Below are 14,202 nucleotides of genomic sequence, written 5' to 3'. Positions count from 1 at the left end.
GAAGACCGAGAAACTACACAAGCCAACACTCGACTGGGCTCCAAAATATCTAACCTCACGAACCGATTGGCCAAGGCCTGCACATCAACTGCAAGAGATCTCTCCTCAACTGGAATATATGCCAAACTCCCCATACTCACTGCCTTATGGCTCAAAGCATCGGCCACCACATTGGCCTTTCCCGGATGGTACAATATAGTGATATCATAATCCTTAAACAAATCCAAAAATATCCACTGCCTTAAATTAAGATCCTTTTGTTTGAACAAATGTTGAAGACTGCGATGTTCAGTGAACACCTCACAAGATACGCCATACAAGTAATGCCTCTAAATTTTCAATGCATGAACTATGGCAGCCAACTCCAAATCAGAACGGGGTAGTTCTTCTCATGGGGCTTCAACTGACTAGAAGCATACACAATAACTCTACCCTCCTGCATCAATACACAACCAATCCCAACTCTTGAAGCATCACAATACACGGTATATGAACCTGAAGCTGATGACAAGACCAATACTGGAGTTGTGGACAAAGCTGTCTTGAGCTTCTGAAAGCTCTCCTCACACTCGTCCGACCACACGAATGGAGCACCCTTCTGAGTCAACTTGGTCAAAGGCGATGCGATAGATGAGAATCCCTGAACAAACCGGCAATAATAACCTGCTAAACTAAGAAAACTACGAATCTCTGTGGCTGAGGACGGTCTAGGCCAACTCTAAACCGCCTCTATCTTCTTCGGATCAACCTTAATACCCTCGCTGGACACCACGTGCCCCAAGAAAGCCACTGAACTGAGCCAAAACTCACATTTGGAGAACTTTGCATAAAGCTTTTCCTCTCTCAATCCCTGCAATACAACTCTCAAATGCTCCGCGTGCTCCTCCTGACTACGCGAGTACACCAGAATATCATCAATGAATACTATAACGAATGAATCCAGATAAGGCCGAAATACACTGTTCATCAAATGCATGAACGTTCCTGGGGCATTGGTAACCCCGAAAGACATAACAAGAAACTTATAATGACCATATCTGGTCCTGAAAGCAGTCTTAAGAATATCTGAATCCCTGATCTTTAACTGGTGATAACCCGAACGAAGACCAATCTTGGAGAACACCCTCGCTCCCTGAAGCTGGTCAAATAAATCATCAATACAAGGCAAGGGATACTTGTTCTTAATTGTTACCTTGTTCAATTGCCTATAATTAATGCACATTCGCATTATGCCATTCTTCTTCTTCACAAACAGAATTGGCGCACCCCATGGTGATACACTAGGCCGAATGAACCCCTTATCTACGAGTTCCTGAAGTTGCTCCTTCAATTCCTTCAACTCCGCTGGTGCCATACGATACGACAGAATAGAAATAGGCTGAGTGCCCGACACCAGGTCAACACCAGAATCAATATCCCTGTCCGGTGGCATGCCCGGCAGGTCTGCAGGAAACACATCGGGAAAATCCCTTACAACTGGGACAGAATCAATACTAGGAGTCTCAGCTCCAACATCCCTCACAAACGCTAGATATTAAAGACAACCCTTCCCAATCATACACTGGGCCTTCAAGAAAGAGATCACTCTACTAGGAACATAATTAGTCACACCACGCCACTCGATCCGCGGTACACCCGACATAGCCAGAGTGAATGTCTTAGCATGACAGTCTAGAATAACACGATGTAGAGATCGCCAATCCATGCCCAAAATGACATCAAAATCCACCATGCCCAATAGCAATAGATCCACTCGAGTCTCCAGACCCCCAATAGTCACCACACATGACCGGTAGACACGGTCTACAATAGCAGTATCGCCCACCGAGGTAGATACATGAACAAGCAAAGCAAGAAACTCACGGGGCGTACCCAAATAGCGAGCAAAGTATGATGACACATAAGAGAAGGTAGAACCGGGATAAAATAGTACAGAAGCATCTCTATGGCAGACTAAAACAATACCTGTGATAACAACATATGAAGTAATAGCGTTGGGCCTGCTGGGGAGTGCATAGAAATGGGCCTGACCACCTCCTGATCGACTTCCCCCTCTAGGGTGACCCCTGGCTGCCTGAACTCCACCCCTAGCTGGCTGAGCGGGTGGTGGTGAAGAAACTGACGCTGAAGTCGAAGACTGACCCCTCTGATGGGACGAACTAGCAACACAACTAGGACACTGCCTCTACATGTGGCCAAACTCACCACACTCATAATAACTCCCAAGTGCTGGAGAAGGGGACTGAAGAGAACCCCTCGCACTGGAGTGACTAGCAGATGTACCCGGCATAGAAGAATCCTGAGCTGATAGGGCATGAGATGAAGTCTGAGCAAGGAGGGCACTAAGTGATGACTGGCCCTGCTGAGATCCATGATAACCATGACCTGAAGATGCCCCACGATAACCTGGGCGAGCTGACTGAGCAGGCCTGAATGAACGGCCTCTGTTGTGCTGGAACTGGACCCTCGAAGGAGCACCACTATAGCTGCCCGATCCTCGAGGCCTCTTGGCCTCCCTCTCCTCTCGCTCCTGACGGCAAACCGACTCAATCTCGCGGGTGATATCAACCACCTCATCGAATGTAGCAGCCATCACTTTCTCTCTGGTCATAAGAATACTGAGATGATAATTAAGGCCGTCAACATATCTCTTGATCCTCTCTCGATTTGTCGGAACTATCCAGATGGCATGAAGAGCCAACTCAGAAAATCTCAACTCATACTGTGACATAGTCATATCCCCTTGTTGCAACCACTCAAACTGTCTACACAGCTCCTCTCTGCGGGACTGCGACACGTACTTCTCCAGGAAGAGAATGGAGAACTGTTGCCAAGTAAGGGGCGCTGCACCAACAGGCCTACGCCTCTCATATGCCTCCCACCAAGTGAAGGCAGCCCCAAAAAACTGAAAGGTAGTAAATGCCACACCACTATTCTCAAGAATCCCTGTTGTACGAAGCATCCGCTGGCACTTATCCAAGAAACCCTGGACATCCTCGCCCTCTGCACCGCTGAATGTCGGAGGCTGAAGTCTACCAAACCTCTCAAGATGACGCTGCTCATCATCCGCCATAACTGGTACTATAAACTCCTGAGGTGGTGCAACTGGCTGGGCTGGAGGTGCATCCGGCGTCTTAAGTCCCTGCACTACTTGCTCAGGTGTGCGAGCAACGGGAGTCTGGGTGCCTCCCCCGGCCTGTGAAGTAGCTGCGGTTGTAGTGGCTGAAACCGCCTGATCCAGGCCAGTGCAAACTGATAAGATCTGTGCCAAGACCTCCTGAAGACCCGGAATCACTATAGGCACAGCTGGTGCCTGAACTGGTGTTGCTGGAGTATCCATAACTGGAGCCTGATCCTGGGCTGGGGCAGCTAGCGGATCAATAGGTGCTGCCCTGCCTCTACCACGACCACGACCACGTCCTCGGCCTCTGGTGGCCACAGCTGGTGGCATTGGTGGCCATACACCTTGTCCGGTAGTGTGAGTCCTCACCATCTATGAGAGAATAGAATAACAAAAGTTTAGTACTCAAACCAACAAGTTCGCACGACTAGAATTTCAAGAATATGAATTTTTTCCTAAAGGTTATGTAGCCTCTCGAGGATAAATACAGACGTCTCCGTACCGATATGCGAGACTCTACTAAACCTTCTTGTGACTCGTGAGACCTATATAACCTAGGCTCTGATACCAACTTGTCACGACCCTAACCTCGAACCCGGTCGTGATGGCACCTCTCGTGAAGACAAGTCCAACCAGTTCAACCCTATTCGCCTTTTAAAATAGTTAATCAACACAAATATAGTCTAAATATGGTTTACATAATACTGAATAGCGAAAACATATATAACAATGCGGAAATCCAGCCCGACACGGCCTTAACCGGAGTGTCACAAGTCATGAGCATCTATGAGTGATAATACAAGTATGCTAAATCCGATAACTAGTACCATGTCCGTAAGGAATATAAAAGATGAGATAATAGAGACACGGGGATGCGAACGTCAACAACTACCTCGTAATCCCTTAAAGACGCCTGAAACTGGAGGAATCAGCATTCAGGAGTGGAACCAGCAAAGCCTGAATCTGCACACATGGTGCATGGAGTAATGTGAGTACTCTGACCCAGTGAGTAATAAATATAAATAATGACTGAAGATAAGAAATCACGTAAAAACACAAGGCATTCCATACTGAAGCAGTAAAATCACTTTAAGCAGTAAAGCAGTGAGAAATCAAGTGAAAATCCCTTTTTCCAACAAGTAAAGCAAGTAGTCTACAAGTGAGTAGCAAAATGATAGAAATGTAAACAGCCCCTCGGGCAAAACATGTACAACAAACCGCCCCTTGGGCATAATATCAACAGAACCAGCCCCTCAGGCTCAATATCAGAACAGTGCCAACCCCTTGGGCTCATTATTAGATCAGTAACAGCCCCTCGGGCTCAATATCATATCACAAAGGGGTACCCGCGCTCACTGGGGGTGTACAGACTCCAGGAGGGGCCCCTTACGGCCCAAGCGCAATATCAAGCCATCTCGTGGCATAAATTCTAGGCCCTCTACCTCATATCAGTCAAGCCACATCGTGGCGTGTATATATATATATCTCAGGCCCTCGGCCTCATAAATAATATCAACAAGCCACCTCGTGGCATACATATCTCAGGCCCTCGGCCTCAATCAATATCTGTGTTTCCTCACAACTAGGCCCTCATCCTTACTCAGTCAAAAAAATACTCACAAGCCCCTCGGGCATTAGTAAAAAAGTTTTTCTCAGCCCAAAACATCATTTAAAATATCATTTAAGTCTCAAAACGGAGTAAAAATGGCTTAGTAAAATAGTGGAAAATAACATGACTGAGTTCAATTAATAAGTCAAAACAGTGAGGAAATAGTAATAAAAATCCCCAAAGGATTCAAATAGTTGGCACGAAGCCCAAATATGGCAATTAGCCCAAAGCATAATGAAAACAAATAAGTCTCAGTCAAACACGTGGTAAAAATCATCAATACGGTATGGACCAAGTCACAATCCCCAATAGTATACGACCACACGCTCGTCATCAAACGTGTGTCTCATATCAATATAGCACTATGATGTGCAATCCGGGGTTTCAAACCCTCAGAGCATCATTTACAATCATTACTCACCTCAATCCGAGTAAAATCCTACTCCAAAATGCATGTTCCCCTCGAATCGGCCTCCAATCGATCCGAATCCAAGTCGAAATCGTGAAAACCCCCTTTGGAATCGCCCAAATCCGAGTTTGAATGACCAAAAATGGAAGAATTTCGGACCCCCTTTGGTTTTTACAGTTCCTAGGGGTATTTTAGGGATTTTACGTGCTCCACCGCGGTCCTGCCGAGTTCCGCCGTGCTCAAAGGCAGAAAACTCTTGAATTGCCGCGGTTTCGGCGCGGCCGCGCGTCTGGGTGAGCTTATGACACATGTTCGGTAAAATGGTCATAACTTTCTGTATACACCTCCAAATGACAAACGGTTTGATTATATGGAAACTAGACTCAAAGATCATTAATTTGATAGGTTGTGCATCACACAACTCGTTATATCTGTAAGCACGTGATTTTTGCCCTATATGAGAATTACTCCCAAAAAATTCAAAATAAAATGATTTTCCTTGGTGTGAAATTTTGTGAGATTTTGTGATATTTTGGATAATTATTTGTATTTGTCTGTGTTTGTTTATTTGTTAAATTAATAAAAAAATACAAAAATATGTCGCATTTTCATGTAGGATTTAATTCTATAATTGTTACTAATTAAATTTGTTTACAAAAAATTAAAAATTACAAAAATAGGCATCGTTTGCATTTTAGCATTTAATGTCCAAATATACAATTTTATGCTTAGTTATTACTTAATTGTGCGTTAATTGTTATTGGGAGTTAATTTGCGCTTTTATAACTTAATTTAATTCTTAATAATAGTTTAAGTATTTTATAATTTAGTTTTAGAGAAATAAAAGAAGAAAAAAGAGCGAAAATATAAAGAAAATCGGAATTGGGCCTCTTCTTCAATTTCAAGTCACATGCCCAAAAAATGGCCCAATCTTCCCTACGACCCAGTTCATTTCGAACTGGGTCGACCCAGTCCATAACCCAAAAGACCCAAACCCCTTTGTCTTACATTTTACAAAAACAAAACAAAAACAAAATCAAGAAAACCCTAACCTACACCTAACCAATCCGCCACCCCCCTTTCCTATCTTCTTCTTCTTCCTCAAGCTTCTCCACCTCCTATGTCTTCCCTTTGCCTTCAACCTCAAGAAGCCATGACTACACACACACACACGCACGTCACCCTCACGACCCCAGCCCTATCCGCCATTGAAGCTCGTCAAGCTCAAAGCTTGCTCGACTATGGCTGCTTCCCCGCTGCATTTCAGCTGCTTTTGCTTACGTCCAAACACGCCCCCAGCTGCTGCTGCTTCGTGGTTCAAACTTCAAGCCCCGAGCTGCCTCGTCCAGCTTCATGCCTCGTCGTTCATGGCTGAACATCCATCGCGACAACCCAACTGCTGCTGCGTTGTTCTTCTTCGTCTCCGTCACAGCCAAGATCACGCAGCAACTACTGCTGCTCACGTTTCTGCCATGGACGAGCAAGCTTTGATGCTGCCATGGCCAGCTGCGGACTGCTGCTCCTTTCCCTCCGTCTTCTTCGTTTGGTCGAGGGTTTTTCGTCGAGTCAAGATCTTGTACGTCGTGAGTTCATCGTCAAGTTCGTTGTTTGTTTGGTCGTTGTTCGTCGTTTCGATTCGGTTAGTAGTTTTTGAGTTTTATTTTTGTCCATATTTTTGTTTGATATTTTCCGGATCCAAAATCGTTAAATGATTTAATCCTTGTTTTGTTCGTTGTTCATCATTGAAATAATTTTCTAGTGTGTTCATGTTGTTTGTTAAATTAATTTTCAGATTTCAAAATAGAAGTTTAATTAGTTGTTTTCATATTCATGTCATGTTTGTATTATTGTTTAAGTGAATATTTGTTAGTTTGATGTTTGTTAGATTCGAATTGAAATTTAATTAACTATTTCTTCAATTTGTTTCATGTGTTTATGTATTGTTAGAAATTGTTAATATTGTTAAGTTCAAGCTTAAGTTCATAATTGTTTATTCATCGATCTTGTTATTTGTCTAAAAAGAATTTAGTTGTGTTAAAGGAAATATATTTATTTAATCGTTTAATCCGTCATGTTTGTTGTGTTAAAATAGATTCATTCATGTTCATACTTTGTTTGGATGATCTTGGATCCGAATTTTGTATAGTTTGATTTCTTGTTTATCATTTATGATTATTTCGTGAATTTGTCTCATAATCTTGTTTAAGTTTGATATAGGAATTGTTGGTTGTAATGTTGTTATGGTTGATTTTAAGTTCAATATTATTGAATTTAATCTAAATGTACTTGTTTGATTGTTGTTGTTGTTTAAATCCGAAAATAGGTTTGTTGCTAAAATATTGTTCAATCAAATTTTAGTTGTTCTTTGTTGTTCAATTTGTGTTCATGTGATATTGTTGTTATGATGTTCATCCGTGTTCATATTGTTATTTGAACATTGTTAGAAATTGATCATATTGTCTATATTTTGGTTAAGTTTGATTAATTGATGTGTTATAGCTGATGGGTAGTTTGGTAAATTTGTAGTACGTTCAGGGGTAGTTTGGTAATTTCAGTAAGGTCGTGAGGGGTAGTTTAGGAATTGTACATTTTGAAATTGTTTATTTGAAGCATGGGGGACAAAATGAAATGGGGTGGGTTGTGATATAGTTGTTTAATATAAAGGGGGGACAAGATTTAATTTAAAGGGGGAATCTTGCATTATTTTAAATGAAGCATGGGGGACAAAATATAATGGGGTGGTGTGATATGTTTATTTAATGTAATGGGGATGAGTGGAAAGATAATGGGTTGGGTAGAGAAAAAGTATGGATTTTAATTAATTGAAAGGTTTATGGGATGAGTTATAAGAAGAAGTCTTGAACACAAGACAATACAGAGAGAAAAAATAGAGAGAGATAGAGAAAAATATACAGATACGAGAGAGAGAAACAAATCTGAAAATAAGAGAGAGAAAAGGGCTGAACATTTAAGAGATAGAAAATTCCGAAAAATATTTAAGCTTTCAAATAAAAAAAAAACCTAAGAAAAAAAACATTCTGCTTTCTTTTGTTGTTTGAAATTAGAATTAATTGTTGTTTCATCAAAGCTGGAAGCTTTTGTTTTTTTTGGGATTACTACTCCACCGGTCTGTCACTGGGTTGTTACTGTTGCTGGGCTATTGTTGCTGTGTTGTACTGATTTTACTGCTGCTGCTGATTCTCATATTCATTTTCTTTTGCTTCCAATATCAGGTACACAACTGAAAAGCTGGTTATTGTAATCCGAAATATGAAGCGTGAATACATATGAAGAATGAAAATTTGAAGTTTTAATTTCGTTTTTTTTTCTTTGTTCCTTTTGTTGATTGTATTTAAGCTATTTCATGAATTACTAAATAATGACTGGAATAAGAAAATAATATCATAAGTTAGTCTGTAATAAATCGGTTCGGCAAAATAGGTTAATTCACTAGTTATGAAGGCTTCAAGATTATAGGTTGATCATGAACAAGTAGCTAAATTTAGCTAAGACACGAATTTAAATTAAACATTGTAAATTAGGCATTAAGGCATGACTTGAGCTTAAGCAAGATTAGAAGAACGTTTAAGTCTAATAAACTTTCTAATAAGCTTTAGTAATTATGGTTAAATTTAGTTTCAAATGATTGTGAATAATTAATCTCAATAATATTTTTTTAAAAAATAACAATGCTGAGTTTTAATCTAGCTATATTTGTTTATTTTGAATATTAGTTGTTGAATTTTTATTTAATTTATAATTTTCGAAATTAAGAATAAAATTCCTTTTTCATCAATATTTGTATGAATCAAGCAATTAGCGTGTCATGTTTTCTTAAATAATAATAATAATACAAAAACGTAATTAATTAGGATTTTCTTTATTCATTTTAGAGACTAATTTTAAATAGCAAAATGTAGTCGCTTTAAGATTTATCCATTTAGGAAAATAAATGAGATGAGCCTCGCTTAATAAAATGTATAGATTGCGGGACCCTCAATAAATGTACATTTAATTGCTTAGAATTAAGGAGGAGTCGTTTAGCAAATTTCACGGCCCTACCCCAAAGTAATAAATCGCTAATTGCTTTAGGCGCGATATAATAATAATACATTCTTAAACACGGGTATGCATTTATGCGACCCAAATCCAAATCCAAATCCCAAAACATTGAATAAAAATACGTTCCGGATCGTGGATGCATTTTATGTGACCCAATCCAAAGACATGTTTTTAAACGATGTTCACATTCTTTAAAAATATAATAATGAAAGCGGTAAAAAGATAAAACTTGCACATGAGTCCATATTTGTATAAAATCAGATAATCAAGCCAAATATAACAGTTAAGCGACCGTGCTAGAACCACGGAACTCGGGAATGCCTAACACCTTCTCCCGGGTTAACAGAATTCCTTATCTGGATTTCTGGTGCGCAGACTGTAATACAGAGTCATTCTTTTCCTCGATTCGGGATTAAAATAGGTGACTTGGGACACCCTAAATCTCCCAAGTGGCGACTCTGAAATAAAGAAATAAATCCCGTTTCGACTGTCCTTTAATTGGGAAAACTCCCTTGCACCCTCGCGGGCGCGGAAAAAGGAGGTGCGACAATATCCATTTAGATATGCTCGTCCAAATTAAGGTCTTGTGCGTACTTATTTGCAACTTCAGTATATTATGAAATTTTCCAACTTGGCTTAGGCTTAGGACTTTAATTAGACTCCATATATATCTTACAGTACGCCTCGTACACTTGCTATCATATCCATTTGGCATCCACCATGGTAATAGACCTCTTCCACATACTAAATAACATAATTAGAACATATTAACTATCTTATTTCGCCAAAATGTGCCGAATTATCCTATGGACTTCAAAATCAAAATTTGGACACACGTCTAAGTCCGAAATCACCATACGAAACTATTGACATCATTAAAATTCCAATTTGGGGTCATTTGCTCAAAAGTAAACTCTTCGGGCAACTCTTTCCATTTGAGCTTCAAAAAAAATAAGATTTTTGATTTTTCATTAAATTTAACTCCGAATCTTACGAAAAATCAAACTTGACCATACATGCGGGTCATAATGCGTATTACGAAGCTCCTCGAGGTCTTAAGCCGTTGAACGAGACGCTAATTCTTATAACGATAGGCCGGGTCGTTACACTATCTATCCCATTCCAGTCATGATGGAACTGGAATTTCATAATGGAATATTGATGGTTTAGCTGAAAGCCAAATTTGCAAAATGCTCCACAAAATAGGAATTTCGGTTGTCACACCTCCTTTTTCGCCCGCGCCGCCGCAAAGGGGCGCGGAAGGGAGTTTTTCCAATTAAAGGACAATCGAAACGGAATTTATTTATTTATTTCAGAGTCGTCACTTGGGAGATTTATGGTGTACCAAGTCACCGGTTGAATCCCGAATCGATGAAAAGAATGACTCTGTTTAACAGTCTGCGCACCAGAAATCCGGATAAGAAATTCTGTTAACCCGTGAGAAGGTGTTAGGCATTCCCGAGTTCCGTGGTTCTAGAACGGTCGCTCAACTGTCATATTCGGCTTGATTATATGATTTTATACAAATATGAACTTATGTGCAGATTTTACCTCTTTACCGCTTTCATTATTATTATTATTATTTTACAGGGAATTGCAACGTTGTGAAAATGTATCTCGAACCGTGTCACAATCAATGTACCCGTGGTCGTCGACACACTTTGACTCCGTTGAGATTGGGATTTGGGTCACATCAATGTACACCCACATTTAAGAAAGTAAATTATTAAAGGCGCGCCTAAAGCGACTAGCGCATTATTATTTTTGAGAAGGCTGTGAAATCTTGCTAAAACGGACCATCCGAAGTTCAATTAATTATTAACCATTTATTGAGGGCCCCGTAGCTTGCGTTTTATTTGGCGAGGCTTGTCTCATTTCTTTTTAAAAAGGGTAATCCTAAAGTGACTACATTTCTACTAAGTTTGTTTCTAAAATAAATGGAGGAATCCTAGTTAATCATACTTCCTACTCATGTTGCAATTAACCTTAGCTAATTATACACAATCATTCAAATATCCAATTATCAAAAATGAGTCCAGAATCAATTTCCAAACTTATTTTGTGAAAAGACTAAACAGCAACAACCCATATCACCACAAACAGACTCAACCACGCGTGTATTAAACCCGAAACTAAACTCGTCTCTCACTTTATTTTTGTTTTCTCTTTTTAAACTCTCCAACACTCTCTTAAGATTTTCAGAATGTCTTTCTCTCTCCCAAAAAATCCTCTCTAAAACTATATCCTCAAAAATGTCCTCCTTTTCTATGTCAAAATGACTCTATTTATAACCAACACTCTTATCTTGAACCACTAACCCGAAATATTCCCCTAATTACATGCCTTGCCCCCACTACTTAATATTTTTCTTATTTAATTCCATTGTCCCCCATGCCTACATGTTTTGTCCCCCACTATATTAAACTACATTATTCCACACTAACTTATGTCTTGTCCCCTACTATATTAAATAAATATATCACCTCCCCACTAACTTATGTCTTGTCCCCCACCATGTACTATTTTAATATTGTTAATGCCTAGTGGACAGAGCACTCAGATTAAATAATTGTTCAAATTTTTAATTCCCAAAATACCCCTCCGACCTTACTGAAATTACCATTTTACCCCCTGAAAGTACTGCAATTTACCAAGCTACCCCCATCAGCTATAACCAATTCACCTAATCAATTCCGACCAAAATACAACAAATATAACCAATTCCTAAACAAATTCAATCAACAAATCCCATGAACACAGATTGAATCATACAACATCAGATTAATGGGAATAAGTTAACCATATTGGGAACCAATCCTGGTTAACTTAGACAAAAAATGAATGAGCAAGGAGACAACAATATTAACAACAAAACTAAACTGAAACAACATGAATCAAAATTAACTGAATCGAAATGCAAACTGAAATTATATGATGAACAACAAAGAGCAGGAAACCAAACAATACACAAAATGAAACCATTTAAACCAATAGCAATAATAAACATTTATGGGAATAGCCACAGTTTTATACAAGACTGATTGTACTTTCTAACTTGAAATATGCAATGATACAAAGAAGAAGAAAAATCAGAATAAACCAAACATTTAAGTTTGCACGGAACGAGAATTGAGCAGAAGATGAACGAAAGCTAACAACAACACAAAATAGACCGGAATCGTACCATATTAAAGGGATTGGGTTCGAATGGCAACCTCGACGCACTACAACTCGACGACCTCGACTACGTATGAACTGTTTCGACAACCCCGACCAAAGCTCGAACAAACGAGATGGTTGGGTCTCATTTTGGACTGGAGGCGACGGGCTCCGACGACCCTACTAGACGACGACATATTGTCGTGGTGGAGCTGGGTGTTGAAGGAGACGACGAGGAGTGAGGTGTGGCTGTTGTTCGCTGGACGAATCAGAAGCCGATGGGGAGCTTCTGTGAGTGGCTGTTGTGAGTGGTCGTTTGGGCGGAGAAGATGAAGCAACTTCAACGTCCATGGCTGGAGCTCGACGAAGCAAGAGGCTGGGTGATGATGGTCTTTTGAAGACGAAGCAGAAGGCGAGGTGCTAGGGTGCTGGTCGTCGCCACTGGTCAACGAGGAAGGCAGCCATGGGAGCTCGAGCTCGAGCTCGACGACGAAGAAGAAAACAACCTGCTTGGATTTTGTTTGGAGTTGCTGTGCAGGGTTATGAGCGACGAGGACGAGAGCTAAGAAGGTTTGTTGGCAGAGCTGCTGGTCGTTTGGAGATGACGAAACGCACGCGTTGAAACTGCGCGCAACAGCAGCTCACGTCGACGAACTTGTGGTCGTCCATGGCGGGGTTGTGCGACGTGGTCGTGGTGTTGATCCAGTGGTTGTAAGGAATGTACGTTCGAGCTGGAGATGGTGAAGGAGAATAGGAGGCAGCCATGGTTGGGGAGCTTGGGGGGTTGTTCATGGTGAGGGTGAAGAGAAAGAGAGGGGGGCGGATGGGTTTAGATTTAGGTTTAGGTTTAGAAAATGAAAAAATGGGAAGGGGAGTGTTTGGGTTATGGGGCGGACCGGGTCGACCCGGGTTGAAATGGACCGGGTCGTAGGGGAAGGTTGTGTATATTTGGGCCTATGGTTTAAAATTGAAGAAGAGGCCCAATCCGATTTTCGTTTATTTTTTGTTCTCTTTTCTTATTGATAAAACTAAAATTAAATTATAAAAACCAAAATTATCTTAAAATACTAATTAAACTTCTGATAATAATTATCACCCAAAATTAAACATCAATAAAATAAAATCACACAATTTGGACATTAAATGCTAAAAATGCAAAAGATGCCTATTTTTGTAATTTTCATTCTTGTAAGACCAACTTAATTACTAATAATTGTAAACTTAAATCCTAAACGCAAATGCGACGTATTTTGTATATTTTTTATTAATTTATAAAATAAACATGCGCAGACAAATGCAAACAATACAAGAAAAATAACACAAAACTCACAACAATTGCAAACAAACAAAAAATTGTTTTATTTTCGGAATTTTGGGAGTAATTCTTATATAAGGCAAAATTCACGTGCTTACAGCTGCCCCTCTCTGCCCGAAGACACGAAGAGTTTTCGTGTAAAGATAAAGTGAGCGATTTTTGCCCATCCGAGTACTCCGTGTGAAGCATTTTTTTGAAAAAGTTTTAACCGAACCTTTGCTTCAAAGGTTTCCTACATATCCCTGGCTAGAAGGGAATTATGTTAATGTAGTTCGGGAAGTTTTGGTAGCTGGGACTACCATGAGATCGCAATGTTACTGCTGTTGCATGCTGTTATTACTGCTTGCTGACCACCTTATTACACTATGCTGAAAGAAAACAAGAAGCTAGACTAAACTATAGTCTATGAATTACAAAATCTTATCTAGATCTTCAATCGTGCTCTTGTATCTCTTGTTGCTACGATGTCTCGGTGACTCCTCTGGTATTTCTTTACCTCTGCTTTGTCTTGTTTTCTCCCTTGACTG

The sequence above is a fragment of the Nicotiana tabacum genome, chromosome 11 (assembly GCF_000715075.1).
Source record: "Nicotiana tabacum cultivar K326 chromosome 11, ASM71507v2, whole genome shotgun sequence".
NCBI classification, from domain to species: domain Eukaryota; kingdom Viridiplantae; phylum Streptophyta; class Magnoliopsida; order Solanales; family Solanaceae; genus Nicotiana; species Nicotiana tabacum.
The sequence above is the reverse complement of the archived record's forward strand: the minus strand, read 5'-3'. Positions refer to the sequence as shown.